Source organism: Schistocerca cancellata, chromosome 4 (assembly GCF_023864275.1).
Source record: "Schistocerca cancellata isolate TAMUIC-IGC-003103 chromosome 4, iqSchCanc2.1, whole genome shotgun sequence".
Taxonomy (NCBI): Eukaryota; Metazoa; Arthropoda; class Insecta; order Orthoptera; family Acrididae; genus Schistocerca; species Schistocerca cancellata.
Genome location: NC_064629.1, coordinates 143,328,982 through 143,355,736, shown reverse-complemented (window position 1 = coordinate 143,355,736; position 26,755 = coordinate 143,328,982). Strand labels below are relative to the sequence as shown.

Below are 26,755 nucleotides of genomic sequence, written 5' to 3'. Positions count from 1 at the left end.
AGAGCATAACTTAATCATAGCTAACACTTGGTTCAAGAATCATAAAAGTAGGTTCTACACATGGAAGAATCCTGGAAATACTAGAAGGTATCAGATATATTATATAATGGTAAGACAGAGATTTAGGAACCAGGTATTAAATTGTAAGACATTTCCAGGGGCAGATGTGGACTCTGACCACAATCTATTGGTTATGAGCTTTAGATTAAAAATGAAGAAACTGCAAAAAAGTGGAAATTTAAGGAGATGGGATCTGGACAACCTTATTAAACCAGAGGTTGTACAGAGTTTCAGGGAGAGCATAAAAGAACAATTTTCGCGAATGGGGGAAAGAAATACAGTAGAAGAAGAATGGGTAGCTCTGAGGGATGAAGTAGTGAAGGCAGAGGATCAAGTAGGTAAAAAGACGAGGGCTAGTAGAAATCCTTGGGTAACAGAAGAAATATTGAATTTAATTGATGAAAGGAGAAAATATAAAAATGCAGTAAATGAAGCAGGCAAAAAGGTATACAAACGTCATAAAAAATGAGATTGACAGAAATTGCAAAATGGCTAAGCAGGAATGGCTAGAGGACAAATGTAAGGATGTAGAGGCTCACCTCACTAGGGGTAAGATAGATACTGCCTACAGGAAAATTAGAGAGACCTTTGGAGAAAAGAGAGCCACTTGTATGAATATCAAGAGCTCAGATGGAAACCCAGTTCTAAACAAAGAAGGGAAAGCAGAAAGGTGGAAGGAGTATATAGAGGGTCTATACAAGGGCGACATACTTGAGGACAATATTCTGGAAATGGAAGAGAATGTAGATGAAGATGAAATGGGAGATACAATACTGCGTGAAGAGTTTGGCAGAGCACTGAAAGACCTAAGTCGAAACAAGGCTCCGGGAGTAGACAACATTCCATTCGAACTACTGACGGCCTTGGGAGGACCAGAAATGACAAAACTCTACCATCTGGTGAGCAAGATGTATGAGACAGGTGAAATACCCTCAGGCTTCAAGAAGAATATAATAATTCCAATCCCAAAGAAAGCAGGTGATGACAGAAGTGAAAATAACCGAACAATGAGTTTAATAAGCCACAGCTGCAAAATACTAACGCGAATTCTTTACAGGCGAATGGAAAAACTGGTAGAAGCCGACCTTGGGGAAGATCAGTTTGGATTCCGTACAAATGTTGGAACACGTGGCGCAATACTGACCTTACGACTTATCTTCGAAGAAAGATTAAGGAAAAGCAAACCTACGTTTCTAGCATTTGTATACTTAGGGAAAGCTTTTGACAATGTTGACTGGAATACTCTCTTTCAGATTCTAAAGGTGGCAGGGGTAAAATACAGGGAGCAAAAGGCTATTTACAATTTGTACAGAAACCAGATGGCAGATGTAAGAGTCGAGGGACATGAAAGGGAAGCAGCGGTTGGGAAGGGAGTGAGACAGGGTTGTAGCCTCTCTCCGATGTTATTCAATCTGTATATTGAGCAAACAGTAAAGGAAACAAAAGAAAAATTCGGAGTAGGTATTAAAATCCAGGGAGAAGAAATAAAAACTTTGAGGTTTGCCGATGACATTGTAATTCTGTCAGAGACAGCAAAGGACTTGGAAGAGCAGTTGAATGGAATGGACAGTTCCTTGAAAGGAGGATATAAGATGAACATCAACAAAAGCGAAATGAGGATTATGGAATGTAGTCAAATAAAGTTGGGTGATGCTGAGGGAATTAGATTAGGAAATGAGATACTTAAAGCAGTAAAGGAGTTTTGTTGAATAGAATTGGGGAGATGCGGAGTTTGTGGCACAACTTGACAAGAACGAGGGACCGGTTGGTGGGACATGTTCTGAGGCATCAAGGGATCATAAATTTTGCATTGGAGGGCAGTGTGGAGGGTAAAAATCATAGAGGGAGACCAAGAGATGAATACACTAAGCAGATTCAGAAGGACATAGGTTGCAATAAGTACTGGGAGATGAAGAAGCTTGCACAGGATAGATTAGCATGGAGAGCTGCATCAAACCAGTCTCAGGACTGAAGACCACAACAACAACTCAATAGCGATTTATCATTTTTGACAGCTTTAACTACTGGGATGCTGTACATTCACTTGTGCTAGAGGGCGTCTGACGATTTGTGGCACACATATTGTTGGATTTCCTCTCTACATAAAAGTGCCACTGTTCACAGTACCAGTTGGTTTCAACAAGATTAGCATACTGTGTTCTCACCTGTAGATGGTGGCCAGGTGGACCAAGGAGATATTATGTTCAGATGATTGTTTCATTTGGCTACAGACCTGAGAAGAATATCACATACAAGCTCCTCAGCATGAACTTGCCATCTACAGCTAATAAGGAGAAATGATATAGGCTCTAGTGTTACACATGAAAAGCAGAAAGTTCTGCTACACACAGCAAACATACATGTGGTTATTCTGAATCTGCCCTATTTAATTAACTATAGCTACAGGTTTTTACTAATGTAGTTGGTAAAATTAAATCTACCAGAGGAACAGTAATGAAAGTTTGATGAACCATTACTTGGTGATCATCTGACGCTGCTACAGTTGTCATGTTGAGGGCCAATAGTGGTCAGTATTAATGATATAAAATAGTTTGTCAATCCATCAAAGAAAATATTAAGTGTACAATAAATTGTCAGTCACCATCTCTATGATATAATGTTATTTTTTGAAAAACAAAGGAATGACAATAATAATTTTAGAATAATTATTTACTGTATCTCTGATAGCAGCCTAAAATTAATTTTAAAAAATAAGTTCTACATTTGTCCCTGCTATAGCTGAGACGTCAGTTTGTGTGAATCCAGTGCAGAGAACCCAGCTCAATTTCTGTTACTGTCAATGATTTTCACTTGGTGGGAGGACTGCAGTGAGGTCCACTCAGCGAACTCAGGTTTCACATCTGCCTAAGTATGACAGTTGCCCAGAAAGTAATGCACCATTTTTTCTTCTTCAACAAATTCTCTATTTAACATAATGAGAATTACAGACATGAAAGAATGGTGTTTTATCTACACACCCAAGTTTTCCACATAATCTCCATCTTGTCCTATGACCTTTCTCCACGACAAAACTAGAGCATGTATTCCTTGTCAGGACCAGTCCTTGCCCTGGTGGCAGAGCCAGTGCTTCACTGTGTGAATCACCTCCTCTTCATCCTCAAAATGTCTTACATGAATGGCATCCTGTAATCGCCCAAACAAGTGGAAGTCCAAGGGAGCTAGGTCAGGGCTGTCAGGTTTGACAGCCGCACATGATCTCCCCAACCGCAGCAAATCCTGGAGCTCTGCCACATTGCATTCCGATGACCTCACCCTCCATGCCCAGCAACCAACTGTAATTCTGTCAACAGCAGATGCTCCATACACTTCGCACATGCATTTGTCAGTGTTTCCCGTAGTTTCTTTTTCTGCAGTGAGAAATTCAATGCCGGCACATTGCTTGTAATGTACATCACCAACAGACAGCATTTTCAAACTGTCCTGGAGCTACACTATCTGTCAGAAGTGACAGCAACTTCGTGTACTCCCTCAGGAGATTTCAAATAATACATACATACATAACATTTCACATTTGTAGCATTGTTTTCAGCTGAGAAAAAAAAGTGATGCATTACACTCTGGACAACTCTCGTATTTGAATTTTCCTACATTTACACTATGTCCTTTTAAATAAAAATTGATTGCATACAGAATGTGCAAACACTTTCACACATTTCATTCCAATACATGGATCCTATTTCCAATTTTGAGGGGGCCATAGTGTGTAGCTCAAAAACCTGTAACTTAAATAGAATGCATAATCATCTCTTAGATGACAAAGACTGGCATGAAACTAGTAATATGGCTATATATAAAGAAAAATTTATTGGTTATAATTTTCTCTCTTTATACTGCTTTCAGAAGTCTCAAGTGCCATTTTTTAATATTTGAGGAAGTTTATTTTACTACTGTCATAACAATAGCACAGAATTTCTTCTTTTGCAGTTCGCAGAGATCTGCTATCTCATATTACTTACCTTTGTCTTCTGTTTCAATATGAGAACATAATACACAAGGATTGATATTTTACCTTAAAACATTGTGGTACACTACGGTTGCTCTGTGTGAACAGTACCCATAATATAACCATAATTCTTTAGTCATTCAGGCAGTAATAGAACTAGACTTGTCAAACCCTATTTGGTTTCAGCTACATTCTCTCGCATATCACTTCAAAATGAAATTATGTTCTGTTCTGGGATTTCAACTCAAAAAACTTTAAATTTTCCTCAAGAAAGAAATAAACACAATCTGGATTTTTTTATTTTTTTAATGGGTAATGGCAGAGTACACATTTTGGGCCTCATTAAAAACCATGGGAATGATGACTAAAAATTCCTTCAATGGTTCTTTAGGTTGAAAGACATTCAGTAATGAAATAGGTCTAACATGCTCTGTTGGTTCTCTAACACATACGTAATTTATGAAAATATTCACAGGATTTTACAGTCACTCCTTTCTGGAAAATATACACACATAAAAAAGTCAACATAACTTAATTTTCTTCACAAAATTTAACAAGAAATGTCTGGATGAAACTAGAAGTTTTTCAATCAAGTTTCAGTATGTTCAGTAGTACTCAGCACTACTGTCTCTCTGCTGACTATACAAAGGTCCTTGCTGCTGTTTTGTTTGTGTACTTCTGTAATCTAATGGACCTGAAGGCACAGGCTGTATGGGAATTTCTTTCTGTCGATGCCTGTTATTTGGTCTTTCTGATGGCACTGTGAACTCTACCTTTCCACCAGAACCAGTACTTTGATCATGAGGCAAATAAATGTTTGTTCCACTTTCTAGTCTTTCATTGGAATTAATATTGAATGGTGTTCTTGTTATGTACCTCTGTGAAGCAGAGGATGTCAGATAAGATACAGAACCACGGGGTCCAGATGGAAGCTGAGCCTGATACCTTTGCCCAGCTACCCTTTTATTTAATGTGCTGGGACCACTCTGAGTTTCCTCTTGCGTCGTTGGTACAAAGCCACTGGTTATACTTCTAGTTGGATGAAGAGTAGGATGTAAAGCATCATTGATGGTGACATCAATGTCATGCTCATTTAGATCTGCCAAAACATTTTGTATTCTTGCATCTCTGTCTATTGGCTTGATAACTATTTTGGAAGGTATTCTAATACCTGGATTTCCTTTGGCCTGTTGGGATGATGAGGGCAATGGAGCATTTTCAATACCTGTTAAACGTGGATTATTTGCACCATTTTTGTTGCCTCCTACTGTCACTTCAGGTGCTGATGGATACTGACTAGAAGATGGTGCTCCACCAGCTGACTTTGGGGTTGTTTCTACATTATCTTGATATTTTGCTTCTGCATTTCTTGAGTTGGGTCCAAGAAATGGACCTTTTGTACGAAAATTGCTATAAGTTTGTGAAGATCCTCTTGAAGTTGCTCCACTTGGAGCTTCTTTATCAGTTTTATTGGATAATGTACCTGACCTTTCCGATTCACCAATAGATGGATTTTTGTTGACCGTTGTTGGGTTTCCGGATGGTGGACTGATGTTTCGTGGAGGTGAAACTGGTTGGTCCTCAACATATGTCAGTTTGGGTTTTGGACGATAGCTACTGCTTGTCTGTTCACTTGATTCATCTTCATAATAATTCTTTCTTGCTGACTGATCTGGTAAGGATGGGGAGATATTGTCTGGCTTCTGAGAAGCAGTGGCAGGAATCCTTCCTGGTTGGGCCTGTGGAGATCTTGGCAGTGAGCTAACAGGTGCACGGCTCGACTGTGGTGGAGGTCGTTTGTTGTATGCAGGCTGGCGTCCTGTGTATTCACCACTAGAGGAGGAACTATAGTTGGGTGGATTTCCATCCCTTGAAGGTTGCCTAGAACGAGTGTTATATGATGGAATAACTTCCTCCTCAGCTTCTTCATCATCATAATAGTCCTCATCTAGCAGATCTGCAGCATATCCCGACGGTGCACGGGGTGCTGCAGTTGAAGAGCTTTTTTTGTTTTCCTGTCTCCTGTAGCCCCCAGGGCCAGATGGAGCTGACTTAGCTTGTGTCCCACTGTATTCATCATACAGAAACTCTGGTTGCTGCTGTGATTGTGAATTTCTCTTGTGCGACATGTAATTCTGCCTACCTCCGGCACTAGGGCTAATATATGCAGGCCGTGGTGCAGGAACAGGGTCTTCATCGATCAGATCTTCCTCACTATATTTGTATCTTGAAGCTTGGCTTCCACTTGAGCGTTGCTGGGTTGCATATGGTCTCTGTGCTTGCTGTGGTGAATATGCATCTGGATAGGAAGCCTGAACACGCCTTCTCCCACCAGCACCTGAAGGTCGTACTGGCCTTCTAGGCAGTTCCTCATCTTCATAGTCTTCATCACTGATAGGAGAGTAGGGGGTTGCTGTTTCCACTTGCCCAACATACCGTCGTCTACCTCCAGGACCTCGCCTCCTGACATTTCTTCCACCACCAGAACTAGGTCTTCTCAATTCCCTTTCTGCAGTAGGAGGGTAGTAATCAGGATTTCTATTCCTGGAGCTTCCTGTAGAAGGTCGAGCTGGTGGAAGATATTCTTCTTCTTCGTCGTCATAGTAATCAGCATCATCTGGTTCTTTACTTGCAGGGGCAGCTTTTGGAGGAGGCTGCTGACTGGGTCTTGAGTAATCTTGATCCTCTGCTGATCCAGGTGTGCTTGACTGTGCACGAGGTTGAGTGTTGTAATCGTATTTATCCCTTTCATTTTTGGGAACAGGTCGTCTTATCTTTGGAGGTACACGCGGTCTATCATACACAGAGGAGGAAGGTCGTGACTTTGGTTCAACTTTTCTTTCATCTGCTATAGCAGGCTCTAAATCATCAGTGCGGGATGGTCTCCGCTCTGGTTCATCAGATGGTATTGGTCTTCTTGGACGGTTACGGTTGTGACGTCCAGGTCCACTTGGCGCTAAGTCTTTACCAGTGACAGGCAACTGAAACAAAATTTTAAAAATGGTTAATAGATTGTAGCTTTACAGGTGATACTCTTGTTTTAGTGTGTGTTATAAGTACCACAAGTAATCAGAGCTTATTTCTCCTTTTTCCTGCCAATTATGGAAATATTGATGTCCAAATCTGTTGCACCTAACACAGAAAATCATCTTTAAATGGCAGCACCCACATGTCACAACAAAAGCCACTAACAGAGCATTGATCTCTACACAAATCAAGAATCACAGTAATAGGGAACTTAATGCCAATGATTATGCATAACCAAGCAACAGGAAAAAAAGTTAAATCATGAACACGGTGATGAACTTGAACCAATAAGTGGTACTCTTATTTCAGACAAAATTTCATCTAATGAAGAAAGAGGCTCCTGAAGTTCATGGAAAACTGTTGGTAAGTAGGAAGGCATTAGTTTGATGACATGGATAGATATAATTTTCAGAACATGTGCAAACTTTTCTTAGCTATTCATGGGGGATAAAATTAATATTTCATTATCATTAAAGTTAATTACTGAGGACTTTTATTATGCTTTTGTGTGGTACAATGGGTTCAGATTTTGTACTAATGCATGAGATTAGAATGCATGTGTTACTTTCTTGAAAGTAAGATTCTCAAAACTGTACAGCTGAATCTGATGGAAAATGTAACTGAAGTAAAAAAGGAGTGTATGGAGGGGGAGGGGGGGGGGGGGGCAAGCAAAATTCCATCATTATTCAGAAAAGCCAGTTTCAGTCTTTCAATGAGACATTAATTCACCTCAATGAAAGATATTCAATATTCCTATCAAATGATACTTCAAACCTTGTATGATTGTTATGTCAAATATATTTGGTATCAGAGTCAAATTTATTTCTGTGTCAAGATTTCTCATAGCATAGTTGCAGCACTTTGTAAAAACAGCAGAATCGTGTCCAAAGTCATGGATATAAATTGTTGTTATTGTATAAGATAACTCTTTCAGTGGCTAAAGAAACATTCGAAATCTAAATCCTTACTAAAATATGTAAAAGCCACCAATAGAAAATGTTTTATGTTTTTATTTGTTGCAGAACCTTAATAGGTCAAATAATAAAATGTCTTAAATGGCTAGGTATCAATAATGAAAGAAAGTTCTCTTCAGATTAACTTAGGCACTTGACTTTCATGGACAATCCCATGTTAAAGTACTTGTGTTATTCTGAATACAATGCAAACTACCTTTAGAAATGTGCGCATAGCCAAAGGAAGTTTCCATCATATTCAGAATAACACAGGCACTGCAATATCAAATTTGTCTGCCAAAACCAGCAAAGCAACTTTCAAGTAACATGTCTCACCTTATGGGAATATATGTAATGGATGTACGAGTACAGGTTGTAGGTGCATGCTTGGCAACACAGGGAGGTTTGGGCCTGGCTAGAAGTCATGCATCGATAGCCAAATGGTAAGGCATGAACTCCACAGTATATGGGGATGACAATATATAACAAGCTAATGGGCAAAAATATATTTAATATGAAGCCAGAGAGTCTAAAAATAAGGCTACAGCAGATTCTGTGCAAGAAATGCCACTATTCAGTAGAATAATTCATAGAGGATGACATGATAATTTGAGCAAGGGGTAATTAATTGTTATCTTTTATTGTATGTGTAACAAAATTGTATTATTATTATTATGATACCACTTGTTAAAATCATGTGTTGTATGTATATGGTAAAACTTTACCAAAATTTTGACATGTCTCCTGTACCTGAATCAAATGATTTAGATTATGTACATTTTGAGACTAATAAATTACAATTCCACAATTCCTCATGATAACCAGGCAATCTGGGTTCGAGTCCTAGTCCAGCCATAATTTTCATGGTCATCATTCCATCCTACAGGTGATGGCTGTCCATATTCACAATTGTGGAGATATGTAATGTATTTAATAATGGCTGTAATCACTGCAGCACCTTTTCCTCTGGACATGCATGAATGTCCAATGGAACTATGCGTCATATTCAGAATAACACAGGCAATGCTACATCGTATTTGTCCAGACACCAGGCAAGTGACTTTCCCGTAAAGGAACTCTCCTGTACAGGTATATACATAATGGATGTATGAGTATACATTGTAGATGAATGGTTGACAACATATGGCAGTTTGGATCTGGCTGAGAATCATGCACAGATAGCCAAATGTAAGAAGACTGCTCATAAGCAGGAAGGTTCAAGTCTTGCAATTATGAATACGTGCAATGTATTTCATGGGCAATATTCTTACTGGCTGATCTGTCAAGTGACTCATGACATGACTCAAAACACCAAATTCACACTGTCTTTCCATTTTTCTAAAGTAGCTTAGTTGTTATACGCATCATACATAGTTCTAGGCTCTGTGTTCACATCCTGGCTCAGTAGGGCTACAGCGCTTATCAGAACATCTTATTTCAGTGTAGACTGAGAGGGTAATTTAGTTTGTTATTTTACTGTTCTGTGAATAAAATTAGTGAGATTTTACTTTGATGTGGGATGTGCCAGCAGTAGAATAGTAAACAATGACTCAAGGAGATTTAAGTCTAAATTACTGGGAGGGCTTTGAAAGAAAGGCTCCCAAAATGGCACTGTGGGTAAGGAGTTTAGAACCACGAGAAAAATATTCTTACAGTGCTTTGAAACTAGCATATCAATAATACAATGAGGTTAAATTCAATCCAAACTCAGAAGAGAGGCTGGTTGATATATGACAGCAAAGAATCACATGCAAATGTGAAAGAATGTTATGTAATTCAGAGAAGTAGACAAAATGAAAACATGAAGATACATGACAAACAGTACTTTAGATTTTTCACTGTCTCTTCAAAAAAGACAATATGCATAATGAACAAAAAGTTGTTTGAGATTAAAGTGAAACTAATCTGGAAAATATTTAGACAAGGAAACAAATGAAAACATTTACACAAATATGTCAGGCTCTTGGCTGTGATTCATATTGTACTGAATTAAATATTCCACCTAAAAATTTGAGGAAATCATCTTAACAGAAAGAGCAGCATAACATCAGCAAAGCAATGAAACATGAAGGTGCATAAACAACCAACTGTACTGTAATAATCAAATCACTGAAAAATAGTAATTATTGTGATTATTGAAATGCATTAATATTTAGTATGTTTGTTTTCTCCTGATACGTAGCCTCTATTCATTAATAATAGCAATGTCTCCTTTGAATGTGTCAGACTGGTTTTGAGGAAACAATAAATAGTACATATTTTTGGAGAATAGAATTACATTTAACAATATTAGTGCATACAGCTAATAGTTTATTAGAACTGTAGCTAAAACAAAATTTCATGGCTTTCATATTCAAGAAAATCCAAAATGGGTAACTAGCATCACATTTTTAAATTATAGACTGTCAAACAAGAGTTATACAATAAAATGCCTTTGTAACAATGGTAGTGCTGCAACAGTTAGGGCTGTGCACCATCTGATCAAAAGTACCCAGACATTTATTAGTAAACAATAACATGGGAAGTGTACGTGTTCTGCCTTGATGACACCTTGAACTCTGATGAGCACACTTTCAATAAGGTGTCTGAATGTCTGTCGAGAAATGGCAAGCAATTCTTCCTCAGCATCCAAAACCAGACAAGGTAGTAATGTTGAACACTGGAGTCTGGAGCAAAATTAATGTTCTGACTCAATCCAAAGGTTCAGTTCACGTCAAGACTCTGGTCATCCCACTTCTGGAATGTTTTTGTCCACAAAGCACTGTCTCACAATGCTACTTTATGCCAGGGCTGATTGCCTTGCTGATGCAAATAATCATCATCTAACTATTCCTTGACTGTATGCAGTACACAATACTGCAAAATATGTTCACATACTTCTACATTTAGTGTTCTCTTGAGTGCAATAAAGGGACCACAATGAGAAACATCCCCAAATCATAACACCATCATCTCTGTACTTCAATGCTGGCACTGCACATGAAGGCAAGCAAAGTTCTCCAGGAATTTGTCACACTCAAATCCTTCTGTTAGGTTGCCACTGAGTCTAGCATGATTCAGCACCACAAATCAGTTGTTCAGTCAGATACTGCCCAGTGGCATCAATCTTTACACCACTCCAAGCATTGCTTAGCACTGACTACAGAAGCATGTGGTTTGGTAGGAGCTGCACAACCATTTTACTGGGAAGCACTTTGGAATTCATGAGAGATTCCTTGTGCTAATTACATTCAGCTTTTCACAATCACTGTCTGTCAGTACAAGAGGTCTACCTGATCTTGGTTTAGTTGTGGTTGCTCTTTCACATTCTCCCATCATAATATCATCACCAACAATCAATATGGGTAGCTTTCATACTGGCATACCTGCCTCTAGTGACATCTAGGGCTCCATTTTGCCGAACATAAGTATCTGGATTCTTTTAGTCTTTCATTCATGCAACTCCATTAATAATTTATACTTCTGTGTACTTAAGTTGTAAGTGATCTGTCCACTTTAAGCTATCTGTTAATATACAATATTTAATTATATACACTTCAGTTCAATTAATGAACCTGCAGGTAAATTCTGTGTCTGACATTTGTGGTGAAACAGACTTATATGTAAAAAAGAAATAAATTTAGAAAGTATACATGTTTGTGGAGAAATATGAGAAGTGCACTAAGAATTCAAAACCTATACCTTATCTACTGAATTGACAAAAAAACTAAGAAGTTTTGGTCACATGAAGTCAGCCAATGGATCAAAGTCATCTATCCAGTCACTATTTGATCATACTTCCATTAATACTGACAATGTCAGAGAAGACTAAAACACTTTATTCTTACCAGTGACATTGTTTCACTGTAAAATATTGTATTACAGTTCTTACTTTTGATCATTACATGAATACTGAAAGACATAGATAGAGATAGAGAGAGAGATGTAGATGCAAAATTGAAAATGGACTAAAATTTCTTGTTGTTGTTGTGGTCTTCAGTCCTGAGACTGGTTTGATGCAGCTCTCCATGCTAATCTATCCTGTGCAAGCTCCTTCATCTCCCAGTACCTACTGCAACCTACATCCGTCTGAATCTGCTTAGTGTATTCATCTCTTGGCCTCCCTCTACGATTTTTACCCTCCATGCTGCCCTCCAATGCTAAATTTGTGATCCCTTGATGCCTCAGGACATATCCTACCAACCAATCCCTTCTTCTAGTCAAGTTGTGCCACAAACTTCTCTTCTCCCCAATCCTGTTCAATACCTCCTAATTAGTTACGTGATCTACCCATCTAATCTTCAACATTCTTCTGTAGCACCACATTTCGATAGCTTCTATTCTCTTCTTGTCCGACCTATTTATCGTCCATGTTTCACTTCCATACATGGCTACACTCCATACAAATACTTTCAGCAAAACTCCTTTACTGCTTTAAGTGTCTCATTTCCTTATCTAATTCCCTCAGCATCACCCGATTTTATTCAACTACATTCCATAATCCTCGTTTTGCTTTTGTTGATGTTCATCTTATATCCTCCCTTCAAGACACTGTCCATTCCATTCAACTGCTCTTCCAAGTCCTTTGCTGTCTCTGACAGAATTACAATTTCATCGGCAAACCTCAAAGTTTTTATTTCTTCTCCCTGGATTTTAATACCTACAACGAATTTTTCTTTTGTTTCCTTTACTGCTTGCTCAATATACAGGTTGAATAACATCCGAGAAAGGCTACAACCCTGTCTCACTCCCTTCCCAACCACTGCTTCCCTTTCATGTCCCTCGAATCATAACTGCAATCTGGTTTCTTTACAAATTGTAAATATAGCTTTTCGCTCCCTGTATTTTACCCCTGCCACCTTTAGAATTTGAAAGAGAGTATTCCGGTTAACATTGTCAAAAGCTTTCTCTAAGTCTACAAATGCTAGAAACATAGGTTTGCCTTTCCTTAATCTTTCTTCGAAGATAATTCTTAAGGTCAGTATTGCCTCACGCGTTCCAACATTTGTACGGAATCCAAATTGATCTTCCCCGAGGTCGGCTTCTACCAGTTTTTCCATTCGTCTGTAAATAATTAGCGCTAGTATTTTGCAGCTGTGACTTATTAAACTGATAGTTCAGTAATTTTCACATCTGCCAACACCTGATTTCTTTGGGATTGGAATTATTATATTCTTCTTGAAGCCTGAGGGTATTTTACCTGTCTCTTACATCTTGCTCACCAGATGATAGAGTTTTGTCAGGACTGGCTCTCCCAAGGCCGTCAGTAGTTCGAATGGAATGTTGTCTACTCCCGGAGCCTTGTTTCGACTCAGGTCTTTTAGTGCTCTGTCACACTCTTCACGCAGTATTGTATCTCCCATTTCGTCTTCATGTACATTCTCTTCCGTTTCCAGAATATTGTCCTCAAGTACGTCCCCCTTGTATAGACCCTCTATATACTCCTTCCATCTTTCTGCTTTCCCTTCTTTGCGAAGAACTGTGTTTCCATCTGAACCTCATGATATTCATACAAGTGGCTCTCTTTTCTCCAAAGGTCTCTTTAATTTTCCTGTAGGCAGTATATATCTTACCGCTAGTGAGATAAGCCTCTACATCCTTATATTTGTCCTCTAGCCATCCCTGCTTAGCCATTTTGCACTTTCTGTCAATCTCATTTTTGTGACGTTTGTATTCCTTTTTGCCTGCTTCATTTACTGCATTTTTATATTTTCTCCTTTCATCAATTAAATTCAATATTTCTTCTGTTACCCAAGGATTTCTACTAGCCCTCGTCTTTTTACCTACTTTATCCCTCAGACCAACCCATTCATTGTCTTCTGTATATCTTTCCCCCATTCCTGTCAATTGTTCCCTTATACTGTCCCTGAAACTCTTTACAACCTCTGGTTTAGTCAGTTTGCCAGTGGCAATCAGACACAGGCACATCAGCTGATTGCCGGGTTACGTCACAGTACCTGTTCATAAGTGTGTGCAAGTCCGGACAAAAATATTTAGTCAACACTGGGTCAGAGCTATGCATATTTCTGCATACTCAGTTACACAGGAAGTGACTACCAACCACATTCTGCGTGACCATAGCAAATAATTCTACTATACCAATGTACATTACACAACGGATCCAGCTGGATCTTGGATTGCAGCATGACCTGATGTGGCAACTTAACTTGCAGAGGTGTCAGAACTCATAACAGGGGCAGTCTCTTTAGCTTATTATCAACTGTTGCCAGACTTTGTGAAAGCTCTGCTAGTTGATGGTGTCACCAGCTTAACAACCTTGGGATTCTGATGAAATGCACAGAAAAATAGCCTTATTTAATACCTTTGATCCAAATTCTGCTCCTTATCCTGACGCTGAATAAGTGTTTAAGAAGACCAAACAGTGAAGATCATCAGTCTTATTTTTACACTCCAAGACTGAAGCAGTGTACACAGTCAGTCTGCGTACAGAGTAAATCCTGGATGGAAGTGTGACAAAGAATGCAGTCTGTGTGTCTGAGGTGAAACATGTGCACCAACATGGTATACGCCTAGTAAGATGTGGGAAATTGCCAAAAAACCATATCCATACTGGACAAACCAACCCCTCACCCAAGTGGTTTCAATATGGCAGCCCATCATACTTCCCTGGCGCAGAAGCAGTCACACAGCTAACAAGGTGGTTTCTGCTCTCTAGTTGCAGTACTGTGAACACTCTGAAAATCCCTTCTTCATCTATGCTACACAAGGAACTCACAAGTTTTTATCAATAACTGAAAATTTTCTAAAGCAAGTTATGCAAAATGATAGTAAAACACTCTAAACAATGAATAACTCACTTTGTTAAATTACACGTTGTTGGAAAATAAAGTATGCAACACTAACAAATACTACAACAACTTCTGACAGAAAACTAGAGAATTAATAGTCTTAGTTGGCTTGTTATTGCGCTCTGACAATGGCAAAAAAATTGGGCTCTCTATCTCTCTATCTCCCCCCCCCTCCCTCCCCCTCATTTCTCCCTGCCCCCTCTCCACTACCTCCCAGCCACTGTCATTCCTCATCCTTTCTGCAGAAGCCCACCACTCAAACATCCATAAACATCCATTCATCTGTCAGAACAATACATTAATATAGTAACAGTCAGATTTTTTGTGTTTTTTTTGTTTTTGGTTTTTTAGGGTACAAAACTGCTATGATCATTAGCGCCCAGTCAGTGACTTAGGAAATGGTAAAAAACGAAAATGGAAAGCAGCAGCAATGGGAACGAAACTCAAAAAATTGGAGAAAGTAAAAGCAGAAGGAACGCTTAAAATCCACTACAGAAAGGGGTTGGTTGTCCCCAAAGAGAGCTTCAAATGACTGACATCATCTCACTGGCTCTAATAAACTCGACAACGCGATTGGCCAAGCGTGTGTCATCTGCTAAAATGGACGATATATCAGGCGACAGCTGTAGATGGGTGCGTAACGGCTAAAATAGGGGCACTCAATTGAAAGGTGTCTTACCGACCACAGCTGAGAGCAGTGGGGACAGAGTGGGGGAGGATCGCAGCTTAAAAGATCTCGATGGCTAAAAAGACAGTGCCCTATCCGCAGTCTAGTTAAAATTACCTCCTCCTGATGACGCGTTCGGGAGGAAGAGGTCCAAGCACAGGGAAGAGCTTTCACGTCCCGCAATTTATTATGGGGAAGTGTCGACCAATGTGCGTGCCATAAAAGAACAACACGATGACATAAAACGCTCCATAGATCGGCGAAGGGAATCAATCTAATTGCTGGCCGAAGAAGAGAGAATGCAGCCTTGGCCGCTATATCGGCCGCCTCATTGGCACAGATACCAACGTGTCCTGGGAGCCAGAGGAACGCCACAGAGACGCCCCCCAAATGGAGCAAGTGCAGGCAGTCCTGAATCCGGTGGACCAGAGGGTGGACAGGGTAGAGAGTTTGGAGACAAAGGAGAGAGCTGAGAGAATCTGAACAGATAACATACTGTATCCACTGATGGCAGCGGATGTATTGGACAGCCTGGAGAACAGCGTAAAGCTCCGCAGTATAAACCGAACACTGGTCGGGAAGCCGAAATCAATTTGGGGTATCACCAACAATATAGGCACTCCCTACACCTAATGATGTTTTCGAGCCATCAGTGTAAATAAATGTGGCTTCATTCATTTGTGCACAGAGCAGCAAATGCCCGACGATAAACAAGTGAAGGGGTACCATCCTTGGGAAATTTACAAAGGTCACGGAGCAGGCAGATCCGGGGATGGAGCCAAGGCAGTGCTGTACCCCAAGTTGTCAAGAAGGTTTTAGGAAAGCGGAAGGAAAGAGAATGGAGCAGTTGACGGAAGCGGACTCCCGGTGGTAGTAGGGAGGAAGGGCAGCCTGCATACCCTACATCCAAGGAGGCGTCGAAAAAAATGTCATGGGCCAGATTAGCAGGCATGGAAGACAGATGGCTAGCATAACGACTCAGAAGGACAGCTCACCGATTGGACAGCAGAGGTTCAGCAGTCTCAGCATAAAGGCTTTCCACAGGGCTGGTGTAAAAAGCTCCAGACACTAAACGTAATCCACGGTGGTGGATAGAGTCGAGACGCCGAAGAATGGACGGCCGAGCAGAGGAGTAAACTATGCTTCCATAGTCCAATTTCGAGTGCACTAAGGCACGATAGAGGCGGAGAAGGACCACTCGGTCCGCTCCCCAGGAAGTACCATTCAGGACACGGAGGGTGTTGAGGGATCACAGACAGCGAGCCAAAAGATAGGAAATGTGGAGGGACCAGCACAGTTTTCTGTCAAACATAAGACCCAAGAATTTAGCGACGTCTGAAAACGGAAGGTTGACAGGTCCTAGATGTAAGGAGGGTGGAAGAAACTCCTTACGTCGCCAAAAATTAACACAAACGGTCTTACTGGGAGAAACACGGAAGCTGGTTTCTATGCTCCAAGAGCGGAGGTGATCGAGACATCCTTTAAGATGTCGTTCAAGAAGGCTGGTCCATTGAGAGCTGTAGTAGATCGCAAAATTGTCCACGAAGAGGGAGCCCGAGACATCAGGAAGGAGACAATCCATAATCGGATTTATGGCAATGGCAAACAGTACAACACTCAGCACGGAGCCCTAGGGTACCCTGTTTTCTTGGGAGAAAGTACGGGAGAGAGTGGTGTTCACCCGCACTCTAAATGTGCGCTCTGCCATAAATTCATGAAGAAAAAGGGGCAGCCGACCTCGAAAGCCCCAAGAGAACAGTGTACGGAGGATGCCTGTCCTCCAACAGGTATCGTATGCTCTCTCCAGATCAAAAAATATTTCTACTGTTTGGCGCTTCTGGAGAAAATTGTTCATGATATAAGCGGAGAGAGCAACAAGATGGTCAACTGCAGAACGATGCTTTCGGAAACCGCATTGGGCAGGTGTTAAAAGACTGCAGGACTCCAGCCACAAAGCTAAATGGCAATTCACCATACGCTCCAAAACCTTACATACACTACTCGTGAGAGAAATGGGGCGATAGCTAGAGGGGAGATGTTTGTCCTTTCCAGGTTTCGGAACAGGAATGACGATAGCTTCCCGCCATCGTCTGGGAAAAGTACTGTCGGTCCAAATTTGATTATAAAGGTGAAGGAGTTAAAGCAGACTATGGTATGATAAATGCAGCAACATTTGGATGTGGATACCATCCGGTCCTGGGGTGGAGGAGCAAGAAGAAGAGAGTGCATGTTGGAGTTCCCACATGGAGAAAACAGTATTGTAGCTTTCGTGATTTTGAGAGGAGAAAGCAAGAGGTCGCACTTCCGCTGCACGTTTCTTCGGGAGAAACGCTGGCGGGTAATTTGAAGAGCTCAAAATCCCAGCAAAGTGTTGACCCAATGAGTTAGAAATTGCGATGGGGTCCACTAATGTATCATGCGCGACAGTGAGCCCAGACACCGGGGAGAAACTAGGTGCACCTGAGAACTGTCGAATCTGACTCCAAACTTCCGAGGAGGGAGTGAAGGTGTTAAATGAGCTAGTAAAGAATTTCCAGTTTTCCTTCTTGCTATCGTGGATGATGCGACGTCATCGCGCTCGGAACTGCTTATAGCGGATACAGTTGTCCAAAGTAGGATGGTGGCAGAAAACGCGAAGAACACGTTGCAGCTCACGTATTGCGTCACAGCATGCTGCGTTCCACCAAGGAACTGGGGGGCGCCGGGGCAATGCGGAGGTACATGGTATTGAACATTCCGCAGCTGTAGGAATAATGTCTGTAATATGTGTGACCTCATCGTCGACGCTAGGAAAGTGACGGTCATCGAATGTTGCCAGAGACGAAAAAAGTGTCCAATCGGCTTGGCCAAACTTCCAGCGTCACAGGCGCATATATGGCTGTTGAGGCTGCAGTCTAAGGACACATGGAAAATGGTCACTTGAGTGTGTATCATCAAGGGCGAACCATTCAAAGTGCCGAGCTAGCGGAACAGTACCGACCGAAAGGTCCAAATGAGAGAAATTTGTCGTGGAGGCAGACAAAAATGTAGGGTCCCCAGTGTTGAGGCAAACTAGATCCGCTTGGTGGAAGACGTCTAGCAATGCGGACAAGGATGTGGAGATCCCCAAAGCGGGTGGAGGGCATTGAAGTCCCCATCCAGCAAATAGGGGGGTGGAAGCTGACCAAGAAGATGAAGGAGATCAGCTCGTGCCATTGGTGTGGATGATGGAATGTATACAGTACAAAGAGAGAAGGTATATCCAGAAAGGGAAAGACGGACAGCGACAGCTTGGAAGGAAGTGTTTAAGGGGTTGGGTGATAATGGAGAGTATCATGGAGAAGAATCATGAGTCCTCCATGTGCTGGAGTGCCTACAACAGAGGGGAGATCAAATCGGACGGACTGAAAATGGGGGAGAACAAAGCGGTCATGGGGACGCAGCTTTGTTTCCTGAAGACAGAAGATGACCGGCGAGTAAGATCATAAGAGGATCAACAATTCATCCCGATTGGCTCGAAGGCCGCAGATATTCCAGTGGATAATGGACATAGGGTGAACAGAAAATGGAGGAATGTGACCAAGGGTGCCGTCAACTCAGTGACTGCTCAGAGCTTGTGACCGACAGCACGGAATGGCATTCAGCTGAAGGCAGAAGATCCTGATCCATAGGTTGTTCAGGAGCAGCTCCTGCCACCAGCGATCGGCCGGTTGATCGGCTGCCAACAGTGCGCCTCGGCGACATAGAAGACGGCCGAGGGCGATTACCGCCAGGTGGTGCTGTAGATGGGACACGCCTTGGCGGAGAAGGAGATGAACTGGGTTTCTTACTAGCCTTCTTGGAAACATGATGTTTAGATGAAGAGGGAACTGATGGTTGTGAAGTTTGGGTACGTAAAAAATCTTCATGAGTATGCTCTTTTTTCAAAGTCTTGGTGTCTGACTTTTGGGCTTGAGATTTAGCAGAACCCGATGAAGGGTGAGCCATAGAGTGGGCAGGCGAAAGTGGGGAGGTTGAATGGGCAATCTTTGTGCTGGATGATCTGACAAATGTGGCACTAAAGGTAAGGTCACAAGTCTGCGTGGCCGCCTCCTTTGTTGGCCGAGGAGAGGCAATGACAGTGCTGTATTTTCCTGTCTGAGGCACGGTGGGCTGTCGACTGGCGAATAATTTTCGAGCAGCTAAGGTCGACACCTTTTCCTTCCCTCTGATTTCCTGAATGAGCTTTTCGTCTTTAAAATGGGGCAATCTCGAGAGGAAGCAGCATAATCACCCATACAGTTGATGCAACGAGGGGATGGAGGTGGACAAGCACCCTCATGGGCATCCTTGCCACACGTAACACATTTGGCCGGATTGAAAGAGGACTGGCTGGTGTGATTGAACCGCTGACACCGATAGCAACGAGTATGGTTTGGGATGTAAGGGCGAACGGAAATTATCTCATAGCCTGCTTTGATTTTTGATGGGAGTTGAACTTTGTCAAATGTCAAGAAGACAGTACGGGTTGGAATGATGTTCGTGTCAACCCTTTTCATCACTCTATGAACTGCCGTTACGCCCTGCTCAGACAGGTATTGTTGAATTTCCTCGTCGGACAAGCCGTCGAGGGAGCGTGTATAAATGACCCCACGTGATGAATTTAAAGTATGGTGCGGTTCCACCTGGACAGGGAAGGTGTGTAGCAGTGAAGTACGCAGCAATTTTTGTGCCTGGAGGGCACTGACTGTTTCTAACAACAAGGTGCCATTTTGTAATCTGGAACAAGACTTTACAGGACCTGCAATTGCGTCGACACCTTTCTGAATAATGAAAGGGTTGACCGTGGAGAAGTCGTGACCTTCGTCAGACCGAGAAACAACAAGGAACTGTGGCAACTATGGAAGGACTGTCTGTGGCTGAGACTCATTGAACTTATGCTTGTGAGCTGACATACTAGAAGATGAGGAAACCACTGTGAAAGTATCCCCCACGATTACCGGCATCTCCGATGGCGTGTTCCTTCCTTGTGGGGGCCCTCTCTGAGGGCAGTCCCGTCCCATCCGACAAACGGATGGAGGGACCAATCAGCACTTTCGGAAGGTATCAGCTCGGGTAGTCACCCCTCCCTGGGCCTGGCCGTTACTAGGGGTTACGTACGTGTCCTACCTGTCTACCCGGGGCGGGGAATTACGCGTTACCCCGTCAGCGGCTACACATGGAGATGTGTGGGTCGGCCTTCCGACATGCACAGGGAGGAAAAAAGAGAAAGGGAAAGGAAAGAAGAGAGGTTTCAAACATTGCAGTGGAGAAAAGGGCAAAGAGAAGAGGTAAGGGAAAGAGAAGGGCAAAGGAAGGACGAAGACTTGCAAGTGGAGAAAGCAAAGAATTTGTTACAGTTTCGAGCATCTGTCTCCAGACGTAGGCACAAAACATACTCCCAGAAGGGGAGAAAGGGAAGGAAAGAGGCGGCAGTGAGGGGGGTGCGAAGATGGGGGATGGGGAAGGATGCGGAAAGGGAAGGTATGCAGCCCGGAAAGGAAGGAAGGCCACATTAGCTCGGGGTCCCGTGCTCGCTACGCACGTATTCACAAAACAGTTGTGGACCCCCTGGGGGGGGGCAGTCAGATTTATTACACCTATTAGAGCACTATAATGTAGTTTCTCTTTAGAATACTGTTTCAGAATTGATAGCTACAGCTGCAGTAAATATCAATGATCGAGAAATAAAACTAGCACATACATTAAATATTAGTAACATCAACAAATACAATAGTTTAGAAAATTTAGGTAATCATGAAATTAAATCTATTCAAAGGATCACAAACAGAAAAAAAAAATAATGGAACTGACAATCAACACAGAAATTATTAATTACGATCCGCACACAGGTGAACATACAAAGGGAAGTACAACATCAAAGAGGAAGTGAGGAAAGTACAAATGGTGAACTGAAGATGGGTTTCTGAACAGACATTTTTGTTTCATACACTTGTGTGATTTGGGAAATACCTACATTCATGTATTCATCTGTGTGTGCGAGATACTGCCTTCCCTTCTATTTATTAATGTGACACTTCCTTCACATAAACAAAAGCAGGATAGAATATGCAGCTATTTTCTTTTGGATTTAGTAAATATATTAAGTGATGGATCATAAAAGTGAATTTCCAGCATCTGAACCTTATATACCTTAGTTTCTCTTTTTAATGTACATTAACAGTCGACGTAAGTAGAAGGATTTTCCTTACCTGGGTGTTGTGTCCACTTCATCACACAGAGAAAAATAGATGAATAAAGTTAGTACCTCATTCATAGAGCTATAAACATATTCATCCTTAAAACATAACTTCATAACACTTGAAATGTGAACTATTTGCATTTAGTATGTTGTACTTGGCATAAAACATAATAAAAGCTATTGGTATCAGAAAAATGAAACATTTTCATTAAGAGAACATCTGAAAACATCTTTCCTGTGCATCATTTTTAACTTTCCATTAGATCCACATTATCCTACATTTTTATCCATGATATTACATAAAACAGTTACCTCATCATCATAGTAATCAGCATCATCATACTCTTCATCATCATAGTAGTACTCATAAACAGGGCGCCTCTTACGGTAAGGTCGCCTCCTGCCACCTCCCTGAGGCCTACGAGCAGGTGGAGGTGGAGGTGGAGGTGGTGGGGGTGGAGGTGGTGCCTGAGTGGTAGTGGTTGTTGTAGTTGTGGATGATGTTGTAGCCTTGTACAGAGCCTCATTTCTGTGAAAACAAATAATGAACTTCAAAATGTGCACAGATTATCACCCAAGTTACATTCTGTATTCCGACCACATCATATCCTTCAACAGTGTGTATCATTTTTTAGTCTGTGTTTCAATATTTTGTAGTAGCACATAACTGACTGGAGGAAAAGTGTATTCATATCATTAAATTTGTTACTAAATGTGAATATGTAAGTAACTAATTATTAGTGAAATAACCAATCTGTACACATACATTCTTAAGACAAGGCTGTCGTACTATAATATACATATATAGGGTGTAACTAAATTTCCTTTACAGATTTTCGGGATGGTTTCCTTACAACAAACAGGCGAAAGTGTCTAGTAAACATGGGCTCTCAAATGCATATCTTAGGAGGTGTGAGTAGTTGTTTAATAGTAGCACAGAATATTTATATGGACTGTCAAAAAGTTATATAGGTGAACAAGAAGAAAATTGGTATTTGCTGTCAAAAAATTATGTATGTGAATAAGAAAAAGTTTATTTTCATTGTCAAAACATAAATATGACTGCAGTGGTGTGAGTCAGTTTGGGGCAGTATTTGGTCAGCAATACTCATTGAGTTTTATGCTGTGTTAAGATAGCCCAGATTGGACTAAAATTCATCTGTGAATTGGAGATGGTGACTGAATAGATGTGTAATTATCTCTCATACCTGGAAAGAATAAATGAAAAGTTATGGGAAATCGGAGTCAAGTTATTTCTTTGAATTAATGACCATGGACCTGTTTACTCAGTGACCAAGTTAAGTATACATTCAATCATTTTTCTAACTATAAGTTTCATTGCTGGCATGCGGCAATAAACACACATTAAAAATGTTTTGCATCACCCAGGTTCCAGAACTCCTGAAAATAGACATTGACTGTGGATATTGTATCACAGACACAGTCCCTTTGACTGTTCAGAGACGTCATTAAACCCGCACAAAGATGTATGCAACCATGCATGAGCAGCACCCATTAGACAGTGTGGGTCCAACAGCTGATCAGTTCCAGTCATTCCACCTGCAAGGAGGTACACGGCTCATGTTCAGCCGTGCCTCGACGGCCAATACCGCAGTTTGATCACATCTGCATTGTTACTGTGTGCCACAAAGGGCTCTCAACAAGGGAAGTGTCCAGGCATCTCGGAATGAACCAAAGTGATGTTTGGACATGGAGCAGATACAGAGAGACAGGAACTGTTAATGATATGCCTCACTCAGGCTGCCCAAGGGTCACTACTGGAGTGGATGACCACTACCTTCGGATTATGGCTCAGATGAATCCTGACAGCAACGCCATGTTGAATAATGGTTTTTGTCCAGGCACAGGACGTCATGTTACGATTCAACCTGTGTGCAATAGGCTGCATAATACACGACTTCATGCCCAACGTCCATGGCAAGGTCCCTCTTTGCAACCACGACACCATGCAGCACAGTACAGATGGGCCTAACAACATGCTGAATGGACTGCTCAGGATTGGCATCATGTTCTCTTCATCGATGAGTGTCGCATATGCCTTCAACCAGACCATCATCGGAGACGTGTTTGGAGGCAACCTTATCAGGCTGAAAGCCTTAGACACACTGTCCAGCGAGTGAAGCAAGGGGGAGGTTCCCTGCTCTTTTGGGGTGGCATTATGTGGCACTGACGTATGCTGCTGGTGGTCATGGAAGGCACTGTGACAGCTGTACGATATGTGAATGCCATCCTCTGACCAATAGTGCAACCATATCAGCAGCATATTGGCGAAGCATTCATCTTCATGGATGACAATTCGCACCCCCAATGTGCACATCTTGTGAATGGCTTCCTTCTGGAAAATGAAATCACTTGACTGGAGTGGTCAGCATGTTCTCCAGACATGAATCCTATCAAACATACCTGGGATAGATTGGAAAGGGCCGTTTATGGATGACGTGACCCACCAAAGACTCTGAGGGATGCCGAATCGCCATTGAGGAGTGGGACAATCTGGACCAACAGTGCCTTGATGAACTTGTGGGTAGTATGCCATGACGAATACAGGCCTGCATCAATATAAGAGGAAATGCTACTGGGTATTAGAGGTACCGGTTGGTACAGCAATCTGGACTACCACCTCTGAAGGTCTCACTGTATGATGGTACAACATGCGATGTGTGGTTTTCATGAGCAATAAAAAGGGCAGAAATGATGTTTATGTTGATCTCTATTTCAATTTTCTGTACATTTTCCAGAACTCTCGGAACTGAGGAGATGCAAAACTTTTTTTGATGTGTGTATGTGGGGTTGTCTTGCCAAGAAAATTGCCCACTGAATTACTTCTGTGATAATATTCAGGCCCAATATTTGGTATTGTAATGATGAAACAATGGAATTTTTGTTAGACTGCTATTAACCCTTTGTCACTCACGTGGAGTACAAATGTACTTCATTGTCATTCTAAACATTATTTTCTTATTGTTGGGAAGAGTGGCAGGGCTGAAATTCTCAGGGTTTGGCGTTCTTGTTCTAGCTTGTACCTACACTAAGTGGCATGTGCAGTCCTGCATGGATCTTCTCATAGGAAAGTCTTGATTGTTCCCTGTTGTGTTTGGTGCACACGGGTACTCCACGTGAGTATCGAAGTACCAGCACATATTTTATATGCTAAGTAAAAATTTTAATTTCCATTACATTTGAAATATGTTTGGTTTGCTATTGTAGCATTAATTTATCATTATTATTTAGGTATAATAGCAGATTGTACTTCTGAAGAAAGGATCTGGATGCAATGGCTAGAGGAAGAACTGCAGAGTGATGAGCCTTCCAATTATGATTCTGATCTGTGCAAAGGGTATACAAGCGAGAATGATGATCGACCAGATGAGCAAACAATGTCATGGAAGAATCAAAAGAAGGCAATGTGGACATGGAAGAGAGCTACAACAAGGCAAGTGAAGAAAAATCAGGACATAATGTCGACAAGGAAGAGAACTTCAAAAAGGCAAGTGAAGAAGCTGATTTTTATTTTGGAAAAGATAAAACAAAATAGAATAAATTGCCACCTTGTCCTAATGTTAAAACAAAGTCCAGCAATATTGTTCTTCATGTTCCTGGTCCAAAAGGAGAGGTAAAAAATGCAAAATCTGAAATCGATTACATTAACTTCATTATTGATGACAGAATAATAGAGTTAATCATGAAAAGTACCAATATTTATATAGAAACAATCAGGCATTAATTTTCTAGAGAACGAGAGGCAAAATTTACAGATCAATGTGAAATGTGTGGCCCCTCTTTGTATACTTATTTTCACTGGTATGCTAAAGACTTCCAAGTCGAATACTTGCAAAATATGGGACAATGAGAAAGGCAGTGGTATTGAAAGGGTGTATTTGACAATGTTGAGGAATAGATTGCATTTCTTGCTTTATTGCCCCAGATTTGATGACTTAAGCACCAGAAATGAGAGAAAAAAATATCAACAAATTGGCACCAATACAAGAAATTATGGATTTGGTGTTAGAAAACTTTCAGAAGTACTATACTCCTGGGGAGTACCTCACAATTGATGAGCAGCTGGTTAGTTTCGTGGAAGATGTCCATCCAGACAGTTTATACCTAGTAAATCTGCTCATTATGACCTGAAGGTGTTTGCATTAGTGGATTCTAGAATAATGTCTCCTGTGAATATGGAAATTTATTGTGGAAAACAGCTGGTGGGGCTTTTTGATGTAAGTAATGCAGGAAAGGTCATCATGAGAATTGCAAAACCAATTTTTGGCACAGGACGTAACATCATGGACGATAATTGGTTTACTAGCTGTCCTCTGCTTCAAGAACCATTTGAGAAAAAGGCAACTTCTGTTGGAACAATCAGACAGAACAAAAAAGAAATACCTCAGGAATTTTTACGTAGAAAATCTCTAGAAATAAACACTTCTGTTTTCGGCTATAAAGACATGATGCAACACTTGTATCCTACTGCTCCTACTGCGAAAGGAAAAAGAAAGCAGTAATTTTACTTTCAAGTATGCACAATGATGCAGCGATTGAAGAGTGCAACAGTTTTTGAAAAAAAAAAAAAAAAAAAAAAAAAAAAAAAAAAAAAAAAAAAAAGATTGTAACATTCTACAATCACACAAAAGTTGGAGTTGACGTACTTGATCAACTTAGTTCAAATTAGGATACAGCAAGAGCTACTAAAAGATGGCCAACAGCAAATTTTTACAGTATTTTAAATATCATCGCTATCAATGCCCTATGCATTTATTCAGCAAACAAAATTACATCAAAATTAAATGAGCTGATTTCCTTGATGAAATTAATTGGAAAATGGTGAAAGCGCAGATTCATGAACACATGAAACAGTGCTTGATACGCAGACAACTAAAAATTCGAGGACTGGTGGTGTTAGGAGAGGACTCGGAAGAAAAAGTGGAAATAGCTGAAAAAAAATAAAAAAATAAAAAAAAGGACAAAGGACGTTTTAAAATATGCGGCAGATCAAGAAATAAATCAAAATGAAGAGTGTGTGCAAAATGTAATGAATGGGTGTGTGTTGAATATTCGACAACTAGCGTTCTTCGCAAG

The 26,755-nt window shown here is 41.0% G+C and overlaps 1 protein-coding gene and 1 long non-coding RNA gene across 2 annotated transcripts in view; one reads left to right on the top strand and one right to left on the bottom strand.

Annotated features, from left to right (window-relative positions):
* LOC126183931 (uncharacterized) overlaps positions 1 to 26,755 on the bottom strand; it is an 81,405-nt gene that overhangs the window by 29,849 nt on the left and 24,801 nt on the right. The window lies entirely within an intron of this gene.
* The window catches only part of LOC126184619 (uncharacterized), a 46,389-nt gene continuing 23,776 nt past the window's right edge, over positions 4,143 to 26,755 (top strand). The window contains exon 1 of the long non-coding RNA XR_007536847.1: positions 4,143 to 4,442. This is a non-coding gene — a long non-coding RNA (uncharacterized LOC126184619). The remainder of the gene's footprint in view (positions 4,443 to 26,755) is intronic.